This window comes from Podarcis pityusensis (genome assembly GCF_964106645.2).
Source record: "Podarcis pityusensis genome assembly, chromosome: 3".
NCBI lineage: Eukaryota > Metazoa > Chordata > Lepidosauria > Squamata > Lacertidae > Podarcis > Podarcis pityusensis.
Genome location: NC_138026.1, coordinates 26,437,508 through 26,457,233, shown reverse-complemented (window position 1 = coordinate 26,457,233; position 19,726 = coordinate 26,437,508). Strand labels below are relative to the sequence as shown.

General features: G+C 42.7%; 1 long non-coding RNA gene across 6 annotated transcripts in view; it reads right to left on the bottom strand.

Annotated features, from left to right (window-relative positions):
* Positions 1 to 19,726, bottom strand: part of LOC308473638 — a 503,626-nt gene that overhangs the window by 478,787 nt on the left and 5,113 nt on the right. Inside the window, exons 2-3 of one of the 6 annotated variants that reach the window (XR_013984129.1) lie at positions 6,127 to 6,180; positions 4,150 to 4,199 (exon numbers count right to left, since the gene is read on the bottom strand). The exons of the other annotated variants lie outside the window; for them this stretch is intronic. This is a non-coding gene — a long non-coding RNA (uncharacterized lncRNA). Of the gene's footprint in view, positions 1 to 4,149; positions 4,200 to 6,126; positions 6,181 to 19,726 lie in introns of those variants that run through there. 6 annotated transcript variants of the gene reach the window in all.

Below are 19,726 nucleotides of genomic sequence, written 5' to 3'. Positions count from 1 at the left end.
CTCTGAGTTAAGGGAGGGCCCCACCAATTTGCCCCTTCTGAGTGACTACAGCATTAAGTAACATGTTGCAAGCAAGCAAGAATAAAGCATGAATAGGGTCACATGGCATGTTTTAGTGATCCCAATAGTAGAGATTTAAAACTCTTTCACTGACTCAATGTGATTAACTTTTTCTGGATCGTGTCCATTATTCAGAGGGGTTTCTAGACATCACAGATTATAAACAGTGTGTTCAACTCCTAGGGGTACAGGTATTGCTGAATAGCACCAGTTCATTCTACACTGGCAAACATACTTTAAACTGCTTTCAATAAAATGCACTTCTTTTTTCTTTTTTTAATAAGCTAACCTGGAAAATAAACCGAATACAACCAACACAATTTTGCAGCAGAATAATCATTCTAAATGGATTCCATAAAGATTCAAAGGTTTCTTAGTCCAGAAATGCAAAAATGTCACTTAATTAAAAAAAAACCAGATAAATAAGACAAAGATGGAAATCCATGGAATAAACCCGAGGTCATCTCCACTTCCAGAAGCCATTGAAATGTCAGGTGAATATTTCTCAATAATTCCCTGCTCCCAGGCTCCCACTTAAAAGACCTTTACCTCTCTGGTATAGAGTGTGATGATGTAATAATAAACTGCAGCTCTTGTTATTGCAGACGCTGCTGTTGCCATAATCACTTACACCCTGCTGTTATGCCTCTTGTCTCCTGGTCTATCTTTTATTCATGGGGGAATAAATTATTATGGAATTAGTTAATCAATCTTGACACTTATCTGAGAGAATTAATCAATCAGTTCCAGGGTTGTTTACCAGGATGTTCTCTCCAAGGGACCAATAAATTATACATAAAATACCTGACAGCAATTACAGGGAATGAGGTAGGGTTGCCAGACTCAATAGAGGACAGGACTTCTGTGCCTTTAATTGCCCTGCTCTCTTTTGAATCTGGAAACCTTAAAGAGAAACCAGCAGACCCTTTGCTTGGAAATTAAACTTACCATCTTTGAATGGCCTGGAACAGTCAAGAGGTTACCTTTTGCCTTCTGGTGTACTGTATCAATAGGTCAGGCTCCCTCAACCTGGACTCCCCAGATCTTTTTTTTGGACTACAATCTCTATCAGCCCCAGACAGCGATCATGGATGATGGGAGTTGTCTTTCAACAACATCTGGGGGAAACTGCAATGGGTCTCTTGGTGACCCACCCAGACCAAACGGCAACATTGTCAACTCACATATTGCCAAATTAGTGTTATCAAAGAGAGCATCCTATGGGCAGAATCTGCTGCCTGAAACATACTGACCATCTTATAAGACTTGCACCATCAATTAGCAAAGGTACACGCATAATTATAAAGGGGAAGTCTAGGGCTGCCATATGCCCGGATTTCCCTGACCTATCCAGGATTCGTCCCTCAAAAATAGCGTCTGGATGGAATTTCTGAAAATTGGTAAAAATGTCCAGGAAAAGCCAGGCGAACGGCAACCCATGTTAGAAGTGTTTATTTGGGGGAAGGTTGTAAAAACAAAACAAAACAAAAACAGCTTAAAAATTTCAATTTTGGGGAGGAGATCTTGCAAAAAGCTCTACAAGTGTTGAGTCCAGGTTTCCACCTTTTGAAATATGGCAACTGTAGAATACACTAGAATAGGACACCACTGGCTGTAATGAAGCACAAAGAAGGCCATATAGAAAATACAGTTTTATGGGCTCAGAGTAAAACTAGCACTTACAAGATCAGACGCGAGCCGAACACGGGGTAGCTTGATAGTGGTGAGTGCAGAAGACCAGCTAACTGAAGGGTCAATATAGAACCATTTGAAAAAAATGTAGCAAGTTTTATATATGCATGCACACACACACACACACACACACACACACACTTGCCCAATCCTTCCGCCACAAAAAAGGATCGTGGGTGTCTGTAAAAGGTTGCGTACTGAATTCCACATAAGCATTGGTAACTTTGTTAACAAAGTTCTATAAGGTTCCCTGAAAAGGCTCTTAATGAAGGCCTGCAGCAGGTTTTCTCATATGATAAGGAGAAGAAGAAGAAGAGTTTGGATTTTATATCCCGCTTTATCACTTACCCCAAGGAGTCTCAAAGCAGCTAGCATTCTCCTTTCCCTTCCTCCACCACAGCAAACACTCTGTGAGGTGAGTGAGGCTGAGAGACTTCAAAGAAGTGTGACAAGCCCAAGGTCACCCAGCAGCTGCATGTGGAGGAGCGGAGAAGTGAACCCAGTTCACCAGATTACAAGTCTACCGCTCTTAACCACTACACCACACTGGCTCTCACACTGGAGCAAGGGGAAGTACAAGTGCTCAAGCAAAAAGTTCAGTGTGCCTGAATTCAACACCATCTGTGCATGTAGGAAACATGTATGTCTCCTCCATACACAACTCCCCTGCTCACAGCAGCTCAAAAGGTGGGTATGTCCTTGTGTACACTTGTGTGTATGTGAACATCCAGGTTCAAGCTGGACACTTGCCCCAATGCCCTATCCTACCTACATGAGTCTACGTACCTGGGGTCTGTATGAAACAGAAACCAACTTTTACAATTTTAAAGAGTCTCTCCAGCATATTATCCTCCATAACTATTCAGTATTTTGGACCAAAAGAAAACAAACTGAACAAAGTTAGCCCACATATAAGTCTTGTAACTTAGCCATTTGCTTCATTAATAATAACATAATTAGTAAGTGATAGGTACGTATTCTGGTATGCATTCTTCAAAACGCCTACAATTGAAGGTAAAATATGAAACGATTAAAAAAAAGATTTTCTGGGCCTGTATACATGCACATACTTTAGAACATGAAGTAAATAGGGTGTTCTCTGGCAGAATAGTTCAATTTTGAGGAGGTTTCTTTCAATCCATTTGAATAAAGATCAATGCAAATCGATGTTTAATCAAGAGATGCCTACATTCATTTATTCACCCATAGCCTGCAAACAAACTTGACAACTAAACTGTAGAGAAAAAGGTATCGTTCCACATTGCAATAATACTAAAATGAATTATTTAAAAGTTGTTTTATATTTAGGAATGATTTAAAAGTTTAGGGCCATCAGAAGAGGTTGGGGAATGAGATATATATGCCTTAAAGCGTTTAAAATCTACCTTGCAACAATGGGGTAGGTGATTGTGAAAAGGAGGCAAAGGTAACAAGGATGAATATCAGCAAATGTGAATGCAGGTGCACAGACTCAAGCTTATTTTTAGCTAGAGATGGGAGCTGAAGCAAAGGCAGATGAAGACAAAGCCAGTGTGGACTGTAGACTGAGGGAGGCTTCACAAAATGGTGGTCTGGAGAGTGTCAGAGTACTAAGTAGATGGGGAATAAGGATGGTCTTTAAATATGTTTTATTCAGAATAAAGGTAAAGGTACCCCTGACCATTAGGTCCAGTCGCGGACGACTCTGGGGTTGCGCGCTCATCTCGCTCTATAGGCCGAGGGAGCTGGCGTTTGTCCGCAGACAGCTTCTGGGTCATGTGGCCAGCATGACTAAGCCACTTCTGGAGAACCAGAGCAGCGCACGGAAATGCCGTTTACCTTCCCGCTGGAGCGGTACCTATTTATCTACTTGCACTTTGACGTGCTTTCGAACTGCTAGATGGGCAGGAGCAGGGACCGAACAACAGGAGCTCACCCCGTCGTGGGGATTTGAACCGCCGACCTTCTGATCAGCAAGCCCTAGGCTCTGTGGTTTAGACCCCAGCGCCACCTGCGTCCCTTTATTTCAGAATAGACCCACTGAAATTAATGGACCCAATGACAGTGGGTCTATTCCGAGTAAGCCTTAGCTGAATACTACCCTAAAACTTTAGAAACCCAAACTCTGCTGCCTGATGTGAAAAGGATGCTCAGTCAGAGCCAACTCAGCAGTATACTTGCAATTTCCAATGGTTGACTCAAAATGTATAACTTTTTCCGTATGGAAAAATAGCTCAGGTATGAACCACTCTCACAAATAAGCGTTTCTCCCCACTGCCTGCTTCCTAAGAAGCTTCATGTTTCCTCCCCACTTTCTTCTATCCCTGATTATTTATTTCTATTTCAATAAATATGTTTCCATACCACTTACCATTACAGATCAATTTCAAAGCAGTTTTCATAGAGCTCAAACTGAATGGCTGGCGTCCAGGATGTCAAGTTTCCTCTAGATTCCAGGGAGCAAAAGCCTATAAGGTATTGAAAAGCCAATAAACACTGTCTCCTCACTAGTCACGGGATGAACAGTCTAGTGCTAAACCCTTCCCTTGTATCCAAATGCCCCTATTTCAAAACAGTGATTGGGTAGAATTTTGTAGCATCACAGACCTTTCCTCCAGAGTTATGGAGCATGGTGCACATCTTTGAATCGTAGAGTTGGAAGGGACCCAAGGGCCAACTATTCCAAACCCCTGCAATGCAGGAATGTCAGCTAAAGCATCCATATCAGATGGCGATCCAACCTCTGCTTGAAAACCTCCAAGGAAGGAGAGTCCACAACCTCCCAAGGGAGACTGTTCCACTGCCGAACAGCTCTTACTGTCAGAAAGTTCTTCACAACTTTCCGGTATTTGGCGGTTAGGCATTGGAATCTGTGGTTGGTGCATGGAAGGGCAGGGGGTGGCCATCGCCTACCACTTCCTTATGGGGATTCCATTAAAGGAATCCGGCGGTCATGGATCCTGTCCGATGCCCTGTGTGGCTGGTAGCCATGGCACGACCCCCGGTGACATCAGGGGAGAGCTTACAGTTGTATTTGCATCAACAGGCTCCCCCTACTGGTGGTTAACCCCTGTTAGACTTGCCCCTCCCTGAGGGCAGAGTCGAATGTTGGTGTTCTTCCAGTGCCTAAGCCAATACCTCTCACATGCTGTAATCAATAAAGTTGTGGCCTTTTCTAGCCCATTAACCTTTAAATCTGTGTCCGTGTGTCTTTCTTATCCACAAGCGTGGGGAGAGGGTCCTCGAATCGCAAAGTTCTTCCTGATGTTTACTTAGAATCTCCTTTCTTGAAGCCATCAGTTCGAGTCCTACCCTCCAGAGCAGGAGAAATCAAGTTTGTTCCCTCTTCCATGTAGCCCATGAGGTATTTAAAGATGGCTATCATATCTCCTCTCAGTCTCCTCTTTTCAAGACTAAACATGCCCATCTCCTTCCATAAGGCTTTGTTTCCAGACCTTTAATCATCTTGGTTGCCCTCCTCTGCACATGTTCCAGCTTGTCAACATCCTTCTTAAATTGTAGTGCCCAGAATTGGACACAGTATTCCAGGTGTGGTCTGACCAAGGCAGAATATTATTTCCCTTGATCTACTTCTGTTGATCTTATCAAGGAAAGTCTTCAGTTCAAAAAAGCCTCCTCCCCAAGGGGTTAGAGGTGGTCTGAAACAGCTGAGAGGGTTTCCAGCTGTGGGTCCTCCACCTTGCATGCCACCAGGTCTCCAAACATGAGACAAGGCAACTCCTCCTCCCTGCCTTGGATAACTTCCTGTGTTTCTGGAGTGGGTCCAGGGCCTAGTGGATGGCAGCAGGTCCTGCTTTGCATGCAGAAGGTCGCCGCTTCAACCCCCAGTATCTCCAGGTAGGGTTGGGAGAGCACCTCGTCTGAAGCCTTGGAGAGCTGCTACCAGTCAGTGTAGACAATACTGAGCTAGATGGAGCAGTGGTCTAATTCAGGGTAAAGCAGCTTCTTCTGTTCCTATGGAAGCACTTTTGTTCTCACAATATGCCATCCTACTAATTCTGAAGCAGACATCTGATTTAGAAGACATCTGAAGGCAGCCCTGTATCGGAAAGTATTTAATGTTTGCTATTTTATGATGTCTTTATATGTGTTGGAAGCCACCCAGAGTTGCTGGGGCAACCCAGCCAGATGGGTGGGGTGTTATTATTATTATTATTTCTTCATAGTAAGTCTTTCATTATAAGGCCATGGTCCTCTCTGACGAGCAATTGTCACAGAACCATAGCAATCATTTACAACTCCCTGGAATAAACTTTAAGGTTTTATACCTTATCCATTAGCATCGTGATTAGATTTCCAACCCCTGCCCTCACTCCAAAAATCAGGCAGATACATCAGAACAGCATAATCACTTTAATATCTTCTGCAACTTACAAGTAAGTAATGATGCTTCTTCTTCTCCTCTCTTTTCTTGTGCATGTCATACTTCTACAAATCACAGGTAAGAAAGAGAGAGACTTAGTGTATAATTTGTTATTATAATGAAGGCAGACTCTAGTCAGCTATTACTGGTAAATAACCAGTGATCCTTTCATCTCCTGTCAAGCATAGTGGTGTGGATTATGGCCCAGAAAGCTGCTATCAGCTCTCTCATTTCCGCACAGAAATGGAGGGGGGGGGACAGGTGCCTGTTGGAGTTGATAGGTGTCTGATCAAAGGGCCAAAAGCTGTCAGAAAACAGCAAGACTTAGGAACCCAATTGGTCTTCAGCGAACACCTCGCCTTTGATCTAAGTACAGTCTCCACTAAAGATTCTATTTGTGCAAAAGCATGAATGAGTTAGTGCTGCAATCTGGAAGGGACAGAGTTACCATTTCAGATGCTTTGGTAGGTTTGGCAACCTCATTATTCCCGAGACGTAGTGAATGGAAAGGGGGGGAAATTCTGGGAAGCCATTAAGAAATTATTTCCATAAACATCCTGCCTCCGACTCCACCTGGCGAGGTTTGTTTTCTCCCACCCCGAAGAAGACAAGTAAACAGGAACTGAGACCAGGTTCTGTATGAAATGCAAGCTCTAAGTTAAATATCAGAAAAATCGCATCTTCAGAAAAGGAAACAAGCACTGCATGGTTGGAAGGAAAAGGTATTTGGAAGGTTTTCTATGCTGCTACAGTCTGACAAACTTAGGAAATCTCAGGTCAGTGCACTTTGGTGCTTTGTATTTATGAGGGCAATAAGCACAATAATTAATAAGCACGAATGGTTAACTTGAGTTTAAATTTCCCCTTTTTATTAAGAGTTTCAGAAGGAATACTTTCAACAGGACAAATATGTTCCGTGTTGCTTCTGCTGAAGCCACAAGAGACACTAACTTAATTAAGTAGTCAAGATGATAAAGGACTTTAGAAGCATATAGAACTTGCAAACTATAGCTAAACTAAAAGTCAGTGAACTTCCCCAATATGGCAATTATTAATGACAGGGCTTTTTTTCCAGCTGGAACTCACTGGAACTCAGTTCTGGCACCTCTGAGGTGGGCACCATTTGCATTATATTTGCATTAATATTTAATGCTGTATTGTTTTTAAAAGAGTGGCTGGGGAAACTCAGCCAGATGGGCGGGGTATAAATAATAAATTATTATTATTATTATTATTATTATTATTATTATTATTAAACAAGGGAGGCATTCATAGTGAGTTCTGGCACCTCTTTTTGTAGAAAAAAAGCACTGAACTAGCACAGCCATGTTAGTTAGGGACATTACATAGCCTCTGTTCACTCTAGTGATGCTTGTAATATGCATCTAATGCAAGAATAGGAACCGGTGACCATTCTTGTTGGACTACAACTCCCATCAGCCCCAGCCTGTGTGGCCAATGATCAAGAATGATGGGAGTTGTAGTCTAGCAACATTTGGGGGCACTGCAGCTTTCCCAGTTCTGATCTAAGGTAATACCAATTATTGCTCACCACCAAAAAAATTCAGGAGTGGGCAGGAGTGGGCAAGGCAGGAATATAGAAAAGTGCTTTTACTGAGTCAGGCAATTGATTTATCTAGCTCATCGGCCACGAGAGTTCTAATAGCACAAGGATGGAAGACTGAAGAAACCCCAACTAAAGAATCATGGCAAGAAAAATTGATGGACTATGCAAAACTGGCAAAACTGACATACAAGCTATGGGACAAGGATAACTGTGACTTTAAAGATGAATGGGAACCCTTTACAAAGTATTTGAAGATGCAACAAAGCGATCTGGACCCCTTGGCTGGCTTTGAATAAACATTCACAAACTTTTTATTGATAATAATCAGCTAAACAGTTTGAGGATCTATACAACTTTGTAACATGCAGAAAACAGCATTCTCAGAGAAATCAAAGACTGGAACTGAGGGAAGTCAGGGGGTTTTGTGTGGGAGGGGGGAGGGAGGAAAAATGGGGGGAATAAGGATGATATGTTTCTGGATAATATGTTTTGTTTTAATTTTGAATAAAAAAAATTAAAAAAAAGATTTATCTAGCTCATTATTGTCAACACTGACTGGCAGCCACCAGGGCCGTTTTACGTATATGCGGCGCTGGGGTGCAAAGATCCGCCCGGCGCCTGTCAACCCCCAGGTTGCCCAGAGTTGTTGACCTTTAAGTTGTCGCCGGCCCAAATTTGTGGGCCGGCGAAGCAGAGCCCAACGCAACAACAGTCGAGCCTGAGGCTCGTGTGAGCAGTGTGCACTGGGCAGGCCTCTGCCAATCCCAGGCGTGCAGGAGGACTGAGCTGGCCAACTGCCTCAGTGCCTCGCTCGCCCACAGCAGAAAAGCTGCGGCGCTCCGACGGGCTCTGCTCCGCTCAGCAGCGGCTGTCGGCTCTTCCCAATCCCCAGACTCCAAATCTTGGCCCCGGACTCTCAGCCTGGCGCCCCTGAGAGCCCAGCGCACGGGTGCCCCGCACCCCTAGCGCCTATTGGTAAGACGGCCCTGGCAGCCTCTCCTGGTTTTCTGACAGGAATCCTTCTCAGCTCTTCCTGGGGATGTGAACGGATTGATTCTAGGATCTTTTGTATGGAAGGCATGTGCTTTATCACTGAGCTGTTGATGGAGAGAAAATCCAGTAGCTGCGAATTGCTTTCCACCAAATCACCTCAGATTATCTGTATCTTGTATAGAGATTTCCTTCCCCACCCTTTCAAAAGCAACAAAACAAAACAAAACCTACTGGTGAAATTATAAAAGGGATGAAAACTGAAGGCAGCAAACTAAAAGTGTATTGCTTTCGCCAGATAATGTCGAAGAAACATAATTCAATCGCGCCGTGAAATTGTAGTGCATCTAACATAAAGATGGAGTTTTGTCTGTGTTGGAGGCATTTCCATCCCCTTAGCCTTGAGTAGAGATGGAGGAAGAATCCATTTTAAATGTATTTATGCACAGATTCAGCAGTTCCAGCCTTGCTTTTATTTATTTGATCTATTTATTAATTTTTTATCCTACCCTTCCCCCCCCCCGTCATCGCCCAAACGAGGCCACAGTGGCAAACAACAAGTGCTAAAAACATCTTTAGAACAATTCCAGTACAAGCTACAACCCTGAGCTCAGTTCCTCTAGGCTGAGCAGCTCAGGATGCCGCAGGTCTTTGGCTCAGTAGGGCTACGTTGAAAGGAATCTCTTGACCTTGTTCAGCTGGAGATATGCCAGCATATCTCAACCATCCCAGTGGGAGGGGAACCCTGTTTCAAAGGACTATACATCTATACAGCTGCAAATATAATGTGTTACGAGCATTATACAAATGTGACACTAGATGGAGATGGTGAGCTTATGGCAAATTCAATATATTTTTCAAAACATTTTTTTAAAGCAATTTATCAACACCTCCCAGAAATCCAGGCTGCAGGACAGGAACTTCCAGTAGGAACTGGTGACTGGGAGTGGCCGCCGAGGCCACATAACACCAGTCCTGAAAGACCTACTGTACATTGGCTCCCAGTATGTGTCTGGGCACAATTCAAAGTGTTGGTGCTGACCTTTCAAGCTCTAAACGGCCTTGGCCCAGTATACCTGAAGGAGCGTCTCCACCCCCATCATTCAGCCTGGACACTGAGGTCCAGCACCAAGGGCCTTCTGGCCATTCCCTCACTGCGAGAACCAGGCAGAGGGTCTTCTCGGTAGTGGCACCTACTCTGTGGAACACCCTCCGATCAGATGGCAAAGAAATAAACAACTATCTGTCTTTTAGAAGACATCTGAAGGCAGCCCTGTTTAGGGAAGCTTTTAATATTTGATGAATTATTGTATTTTAATATTTTGCTGGAAGCCACCCAGAGTGGTTGGGGAAACCCAACCAGATGGGTGGGGTAGAAATAAATAAATAAATAAATTATTATTATTATTATTATTATTATTATTATTATTATTATGAGTGAAGGAGGAGCCACCCAGACAGAGAACAAGAATGCCCATCACACCCTGGGTAAACAAACGCCCATGCCTGAGACACAAAGCAACAGCAGCCCAGGGATGTTGTTGTTTATATTTAACTGAATTTTGCACTACAGTTCCCCAAACAACCTATGTGTACAAAAATGCATGCTTTAGGTAAATGTGTGCATAAAAATAAATATATTTGTGAAGACAGCATGCGAAAATGCATTAGATTAGGAGAAATCACTTGCTAATATCAGTCAAAACTGCACATAAAATGAATTTATATTCACACTTAACTTTTGAAGAATTTTCATGGGTATTTTTTAAAAATCACAAATCACTGCAGAAATGTGTAGAATCAGATTTAAGATTGGAAACTGAAATAGACAGATTCTTCCATCCCGAACACACTTATTTGTTTTTGTTTTTCACACTGTCCCCTCTAGACATGTTGGCATATGATTTATTTTTTTAAAGGAAACATAAGATTAAGAAACAACCTTTCTCAATGACAACAAAATTGCCTAGGTGTAGAACAGATGAAGTATGTGACTTGTTCATTGAGCACTTTATTCTGTTATTTTATCAGCCACGAGGCCCTTCTCAATGTGGGAGAATCCCATTGCAGAACTGAGTCTTGAATATGGAAGCAGAGTCAGAATCAAGTGTTTAATAACTAAGCTGAATAGTCAAGGCCAACGTTACTGGGCTCTCTCCCAACAAGAGACATCCATGGTCTCCCCAGCTGTGCCAGGACCAGAAATGACTGATGTTGGCTGTGCAGCTGGCCAAAATATTCAGGAGGTTGGTCAGTCTACTGCACAGAGCCAAATGAAAAGGTTTCTCTGTGTGTGGTGGGACTCACAGGCATGAACAGCTGGTAAATGTAGGAGTCAGGAGAACACGAGTCGCGTGGCTATGCAATGATGGTGCCATCTAGAGGGCTTCGGGGAACATTAGTGCTCTGTGCTAGGTTCTGTACAGATGCATCTCTAAATAGTGACAGTAAAAAACAGGCAGACAGAATAAGGAAAAACAAAAAACAAAGCTGTTGATTGAGCTGATTAAGGTCATGTGGATTTCCGGTCGCGTGGAGTTTCTACCACTAAAGTACCACTTCACATTCTAAATCAGGAACTCACTCTCTCCACCCCGCCTCATCAAACTACTATTTCCAAATACAGTTTTTATTTGCAAACAACAAGCAAGGAAACAGACAGTATAAACCGAAGCACAGAGGAAAAAAATCATTGTTGTGCCGGGGGAGTTTATAAAGAGGTTGTTCGGAAGAACCTAGGTTCTCTCATTGGATCTCCCCACCCCCCATATTTACAACCAAAGCAAAATAACACATAAAATGTCAATCAGCATTGGATCCAGACTTAGTCATGCTTGAAAGCAATAAATCATAGAACAAAATCATAAACAGAATCATAGAATTATAGAGGGCCATCCAGTCTAACCCCTGCAATGCAAGAATCTTTTTGTCCAACATGTTACTTAAACCCACAACCCCGTGATTAAATTTTTCATGCTCTACTAACTGAGCTATCTGCAGGTTTTATGCCCGCTTGTTACAGTCCCTTTTTGGTGCTTGTATGGACTGTCAGCAAATGTGAGCACTGCAAGGCCCATGTAAACAGTAACCCTGTTGCATTCAGTGGGTCAACTTTGAATACGACCAGCAATGGCTATTACCCAATAAGAGGCACAATGAATGATATATACCATAAGACGGCTGAAAGCTTAAATGAATCTAAAACATACCGCAAGGTCAATTATCCAATGCCAATGATATCAACCAAATGTGCAGCTCCTAATAGGATCTCGGTCCATACAGAAAACAACTACATACCTATTGTTCTGCCTGCCAAATGCAAACTCTGACAGGAAATCATACCTTGTGCACATATACAAGACACACACCAGAAAGCACAAAGGGGCTAGGACTCTGCATGACCCTGTTCCAACATCTAAGGAGGCTTTAATCACACGTTAAAGTAAATATTACCTCCAGTTTGAACACCATTAATGGGAAAGCAAAGGGCATACACAGTTGTCTATTTCTCCTCACAACAATCCTCAAGGAGACTGGCCTGAGGACATCCAGTGAGCTTCATGGCCAAGTGGGTATTTGAACCCTGGTCTCAGAGATCGTTATCCGACACTCTAACCACTACACCAAACTGCCTCCAAAGGATATGTACACTGCAATCCACATGTTAGTACAGGAGGTGCAAATCAGGTCAGTTAGAAATCAACATGCATCCCTGTTTGGCACACAGCCCTTTCCGTCCTGTTTTCCCTCTCCAAGACTCCTTTACCGGAAGATTCCGCCAAACCGTGTTCGCATTCATGCTTCAAAGTGCCTATCGTCTTCTACTGGCTCACAATTTTATTTTAAAAGAACAGTTTCTTAACTGAAGGCATTTCCTTCAGGTTTTTGAATCTTAGGTCTTGACACACATTTCAGTTTAATGCACGAAGTGACACAGATATGTTAAACAACATGGGGAAGCACAACTATACCTGTCAGCGCAGCCATCAAGGGACCAGTCTCTTAAGAGTCACTTTTAAAAGTAGCAATGATGTAGTTATAATCTTCACCACAGGCCATAGGGAGACAGCTGACATATCGCAAGAATCAATTAGAAAAACAAGCGACACTTTCTCTGGGCTGACATAGTAAAATGGATTCCTGACTTATTAATATGTTTCTGTGCCCCCCCCCCCGAAAAGGAGGGTAATTTTACCGAAGAGAATGACAGATTCTTCAGAACAAGTTTGTTCATTCGGAATAAGCTCCAGCTGTTTTATCATCAAGGCTCCACCTTCTAGAGTCTTCACTGATCCTCGCTGCATTCAGCTGTCTCTCTGGCTATTGGTCAGGAGCTTCAAAGGACCTCACCTTCCACACACAGCCAATGAACAAGTTTACACCTGCATGGCAATCACCTGACGGGGTAACACCTGAAGACTTGCAACCAGACGTGGACACTTTGTCTGTATTGACGAGTCTTGTGCTTGAGTTGTCATTGGACCATAGTAAAGGTCCGCTCTTAAACTGTGATTTCACACAGCTGAAAAGTGTGAGATTTAGTTATTCTCTATTGATGTAAAAGAGAGGATTGGGGGCGGGAGAGAATGAAATAATAAGGATTCCAGTCATAAGAGTCCAGTCAAATACCCCCTTGTCTATCCACTACTGTCAACACATCTCAAGAGTTTGAGATCTATGCTTTCTTCAAGTGTTCAGCCTAAACACAAGAGGGCAAAAGTGTGCAAGAGACTAGGGGTGCAATCACAGCCCCCCCCCCCAAATGCTCAGTGAGTCCACTCCACCTCAACTCTCCTATGTGGAGCAGAAAGGTCTGAAGAGGGCTTCTGAATACATTTGGCTTAACATTTCACCTGCATGCACTTGAAAGGCCACACTAAAGGTGTGAAGGTTAGGAGTGAAGAAGCATGGCTGATATTATTATTATTATTATTATTATTATTATTATTATTATATTAAACTTGTGTACCACACTTCATCTAAAGATCTCACAGCATAGAAAGACAAAATAAAAACATAAAATGCATCATAAGAACAAGAGCAGAACAAACCCACAACCCCCATGCCACAAACACATGATTTTTAATTTATTAGAGATGACCTTCACCTTTCCCTGTTATCCACTTATAAACCCAAGAACATATCATTCATAACCATTCTATCAAATTTTAAACAATATTTTGCCTCACACTTCTTAATTCACCATAGCCAGCAATGCCAGAAAAAAAAACAACTTATTGATCCCTGTTCAAACGGATGTTTTTATTGACATGCATGGAGATATTGTAAGTGGGGTGCATTCCTGCCTGTCCTCTAGCACTTTCTCCCCTCACATGTTCAGACTGAATGTCTGAAGAGGGCTCTAGTCCAAAATATATTTTGAGTGTCGATTCCGCTTATGGTCAGATATATTACTGATGCTTTTTTTAAAAAAAAACTGTTTGCTATCTTACTTTGTTTTGTCCATCACCCTGAGATACGTAGAATGAAGGCAGGACTACAAATATAAACAAGTGAGGAAATAAGCAAATTATCATCCCTGACCATTGGTGGGCCATAGGTTTCCCACCGCAAGTGGAATAAATGTGTTGTTCCGGAAAGAGTGGACATTTTAATGGAGTTTCCATGTATGCATTACTCCTAACATTCTGCATTATGCTTAAATTTCTGCTCTCGCATCCCAGGTACTATCTAACTAACTCCCGGAGACTAAACACCAGAAAACAGATTGTTTTAACATAACAGGGTTTTTACTTTTCAAAGGGAAGGGAGAGGGAATCTTATTTCTGGTGTGCACAGGTGTGCTCAGACAGACTAGAAAATTGAAATCCAATTTTAAAAGGCAATATTGGAAACAATTTGAGCAGGTTCTGATGTTGCTACGGCTGAAATGGCACAAGAAATGACTTGAGGGACTAGCTTTGCATTTCCACTTCCATCTGTTCAGCTGAAACCATCAATATGGACTGAAGTGGGCGGGGGGGGGGGAGAAACATACTCAGAGGTTATGTCATTTCAGCCCTAACAAACACAAACATTATTCCCGACAATACCATTTAAATAAAACATCATCTCAGAAAAAGAAGGCGGCAAGCACACCGTATATAGTTAGCATAATATCCAACACCAAATTCATACCTGGTGTAAACTGCCTGCGCTTTCAGAGAGTTATACAGCAGGGCATAATAGGACTCCCTGTGTCTAAATTTATATATTTCTTCTCTTGCACAGCAATTCCCAACAGGTCCAGCCAACATGGCCAACAGGGAAGGTAGGACTTGGGGATCCAGTAACATCTGAAGGGACTCTGGTTCCCCATCCCAGTCCTAGACTTAATTTATCATTTTTCTAGAAATACGTGCTGTGATGTAGACTTAATTGTAATACTGCTGCTTGAACTATAGGTGGTGCTGTGTCCAACTGAGGCAGTGAGACATGCTGCTGTTATGAATTGTTCTTCAAAACTAAAGCTGCTCTTCTGTTAAGCGACCATTTTGGCTTGGTTTCTTCACATTCCAGAAATGCTTCGTGTTCAAATCTTGGAGATTCATGCTGATGCTGTGCCATGTGCTTCAGAGCCAATGAAAGTGCCTGCGTGAGGCGATGGCACAGTCCTCCACATGACAGCACCACCTCAGAAAGTATACGTGTGTGTTGCTTGTCTAAAAGGAAGTCCACATAACCATCTCTCTGAATCGGGAATGCCTCTTGTGTAAGACAAAGCGTGTTCTCCTTCATGGAGAGCACGTGTTGCGGTGGGGGCCGCCAGGACACTCCAAAGTTGGGGGGGCGGGCTAATTTATCGTTGGCCACTGATGCGATTGGGGCTTCCCTTGTTGTTGGAAAGAAGTTAATGTTGCCATTTATTGATTGACAGCCAGAAATACTATAACTCCTTGCACGAGGCTAGGGCTTCCTCTTTTCGCCCGTGCATCGGATTGCCCGTCCCTCCCTCCCTAGAATAGGGTTGTTCGCTTTGACCTTGCTATGCCTGTCATGGGGTCGTCTGCTTTGGAGCGGGGGCCTGGTAGGAATTTTGTCCATCTGGCTGATTGGCTGGGGCCATTTGGTTTTTGCCTACTGCATAGCAAATCGTCACAACTTGTAAGGTTCGCGGTTAGGCATTGGTTTATGGTTTGGTTGGTTGAGGGGCATGGATTGGCTGTGCCTGCCCCTCTAATGCTGCTGCTGCAAGGGATTTCGTTAAAGGAATTGGGAGCTAACTATTGCTTGTCCACCCTGTCAAGGGGGCTTGGGCCACTGCAAGAGCTCCTGGCTGCATTTGGGGTGAGGGCAGGTTCCCTGCTCCGCGTAACCCCCAAGTGTATTCCCCCATTCTGACTTTCGCATCATGCGGAATGTCAGTTTGTCCCCCATGGTGGGGGCAGATAGTCGCAACCAATGCCTACGCAACCACTCACAAATTTGTATTTTAATAAAGTTGTGGTCAAAATTATGCCAAAAATCTTAAACAAAAATTTCTGTGTGATGTGTGAGTTATTGGGGTGGACCTGGGGACCTCGACACGCAAAAGGCTCCTCGCTTTCTATATGCTTTTCACACGCAGAACATTTCCAGCACAGCAGTGCTTTCCAACAGGAAGCATAGTCTGTACATTCAGAGGCGGCATAGACACTTGAGAGAACTGTACCGCCTTCCCCATCCACTTATAGATAACCTGCATAGCCTTTTCTGCAGCAGCACCTGCCAAGTGAGACTGGTCAGACATTGTGCTTTTACAGTCATACCTCTTGTTACGTCCACTTCATGTTACATTCTTTCAGGATACGTCCCGCGGTGACCCAGAAGTACCGGAAAGGGTTACTTCCAGGTTTCGCTGCTCACGCATGCACAGACTCGCAAAGTGACGTCATGTGCAGAAGCGGCGAATCGCAACCAGCGCACGCACAGATGCACAGACGCGGGTTGTGTTCTGCTCATGTTGCGAACGGGGCTCTGGAATGGATCCCATTCGCAACCAGAGGTACCGCTGTATACATTTGCATTAAAAAAAACCAACAACAGCTTTTTAGGAGTGCATTTGGCCAAGTATCCTCTTTTGCTCCCATTATAATCACTGTTTTCTGAATTGTCACTATTTTGTTTTATTTATTTACTGTAAAAAAATTGTTAGTTAGTTGTTTCTTAGCTTGGCATTTTAATTCTGTACTTCTATTAGTGTTCTTTTAGGAATTGCTTGATACTGTGAGTTTACATGCTTTTATGATATCTGAATTGGTAAGGCCCTTTGAACTGCATTGCAAAATTCGGAGTACTGCGAATTTTGAAGAATGACTGCTTTTCAGTCTGTGTTTTATTTCACAAACTGCAAATCTGATAGGTTTGCCTTCCACTTCTATGCAATGAAGGCTCTTTAATATTGCTTCCAAGTTACTCTACACAGTCTCAGGGACATGCTTTCCGTATTCAGAAAATTTTGAAAAAGGGCAAACACGCTTAAGTAAGAGCAAAAGCAGGGGTGATGAATATGGAATAAAGCTTGCATACTTTCAGAAGAAAGTAACATGCTGTCCCTTCTGCTTAAAAGATAAAACAATACATGGGCTGTGTGCTATTAGCTGACTCGTGCCCTGGGATGAGAAAGTCCACCTAGACTACAGAATAAAAACCAGGAGTGAGCATGAGATGAACCAAGACTTATGCCACTTGCTTGCTTTCTAAAGTCTAATTCAGCATGAAAGATTATATTTGTTGCAATGCAGAAACTGGTGAAGACAGCAAGAGTTTTAGCTGACCTGGCAGTTCCTATAAATTGAAGGATTATAGTTTGGTTCTGCAGATTTTGCTATGCAAACACACCATGGATTTTGCAAGCTTTTAAAATATTGAGTTGGGGAGGGGGGATCCCTAGGCATCAGCAAAGAGGAAAGTGAGGTATGCATTTCCTTCTATCTCGTATCTGAGTGTGAAATACACTTGAATTAAGACAGAAAGCATAATATTGCTCTCTTATCTGTGAGCAAAACTGCATCAGGGTGCTAGTTTTATCTGGAAGGATAAAAGAAATGTAGGTTTTAACACTTGAGAGATTAAAAATCATTCCCTTAGCCACGTAAGCCAAGAAACCAATGTTAACAACTCTTCCACATACCCCTTTGATTGGAGTTGTTGTGCAGTGCGGTAGAGGGAGGGGGAAGCAATGGAAACCTTTGTGCAAAAGCCAAACAAAAAACCCTCCAATATTTGCTGTATGTAAAAGGACTTTACTATAGTATGCCCTGACGAAGTATAAGCTTTGACACACAGAGGCTTGGGCAGAAGGGCCACAGCACGGGAGTAGATTATATAATTTGCACACAGGAAGTCCCAGGTTCAGTCCCTGGAATTTGCTGGTAGGGCTTGGAATGTCCTGTCTGAAATCGTGGAGAGATGCTGCCTGTCAATGTGGACAATACTGAGTTTGATGGACAAATGGAGTGATTCAGTATAAGCCAGCACACAGTACAGTGGTACCTCTGGTTATGAACTTAATTCATTCCGGAGGTCCGTTCTTAACCTGAGGTACCACTTTAGCTAATGGGACCTCCTGCTGCCGCCAGAATGCAATTTCTGTTCTCATCCTGAGGTAAAGTTCTTAACCCGAGGTACTACTTCCAGGTTAGCAGAGTCTGTAACCCGAAGTGTTTGTAACCCGAGGTACCACTGTAATCTTTATGGGCATGGCTATCTGTTGTAACATGGAGAACAGCTGTCTGCAATACGTCACCTATGTGCCCATAGAGCCTCCACGGACACTGCACATGCAAATTAAGAGCACCCATGGAGCAGGCCAAAGGCCAGTTTAGAGTGGCCAGTAGAACTTTGTCTAAATCTGATGTTATTGTAAGGGTCAATTCTCATCAGGCAAAACACCTGATGCATTTTGAGGCAATGGAAAAGATTTGCTAAGGCTATTCAAATTTCTCTGGGAAATTTCACAAAAGGATATCACCAGAAGCAGAATACAAAGCAAATCTAGAGGCTCCTTCTTACATGAGACAGCAGGCATATTGTGTTAAAAGCTCAAAGACTTTTGATATGACTACAAATTTTCTACAGACTTTTCTGATATGACTACAAACTTACATAAACCCGAAATCCATAGAATCTAAAGCTACCGTAGGTTAAATAAACAAGCTGTTCTGGTCTTTCTTACAGCTTGACTTTTATCTTCTCCACACAATGTTTTTCTTTAATTTTCCAAAATGCATTCCATTGTGCAAAGATATGGTCTGAAAATTTTGAGCACTTTGGATCACAAAGAAGTACTAAAGCCTGTTTATTTTTAATGTGTAACACGTAAATATTTTTAACCACTCTCCCCACCCAAAGAAAATGTATTCACCTTCTTGTTGGTAATTCAGAATAAGCTCATGTCCAGGGCACTCACATGAATGACTGTTCTACCAAGAGCTGTTTTTGTTTTGTTTTGTTAGTTTGATGTGTTAGTGTTATGTACTGTTTTTGTATTGTATTGTATTGTTTATTTTTATTTTTTTGTAGTGTTTAAACTGTTGGAAAAGTAATAAATATTATTTAAAAAAAAAAGACTGTTCTACCAAGAGCAACTTCTGATTCAGAGGGAAGAATTTAACATCACACTCTTCCAATTGTTTTATCATTGCAGGTATTTCAGATCACCTAATGGAACAATGTCCCCTCTTCTCCCATATCCCAGTGTGTAGTTCAGGGGGTTCTCCAGGGGGAAGTTCCATTATACTAGTGGAACTCGTTCTGCTGGCTCCTGCTAGCACATCTACTCAGTAGTCCAGAGAAAGCAGAGCCCAGAGAAATCAGTATTTTCTCACTGAAAAATTCTGCTTCAGTTTCTTGGTGAAAACCATTTTGTGGCTCAATGGACTGGCACAAATGGCCCTGAGGCCACATACCACCACCCTGTCCTGCACCACGCACAACAGTTTTGTGACTCATAAAAAGTTCATATCAAAAGCCAAGTGTGGGGATCATCATCTCAACTGCTGTCTTTTAAGAAGGCCTTGCCCATGTCAAAACAAATAATGGCTCATCTGTTGGTAGCGAGTCCCCACTGACCT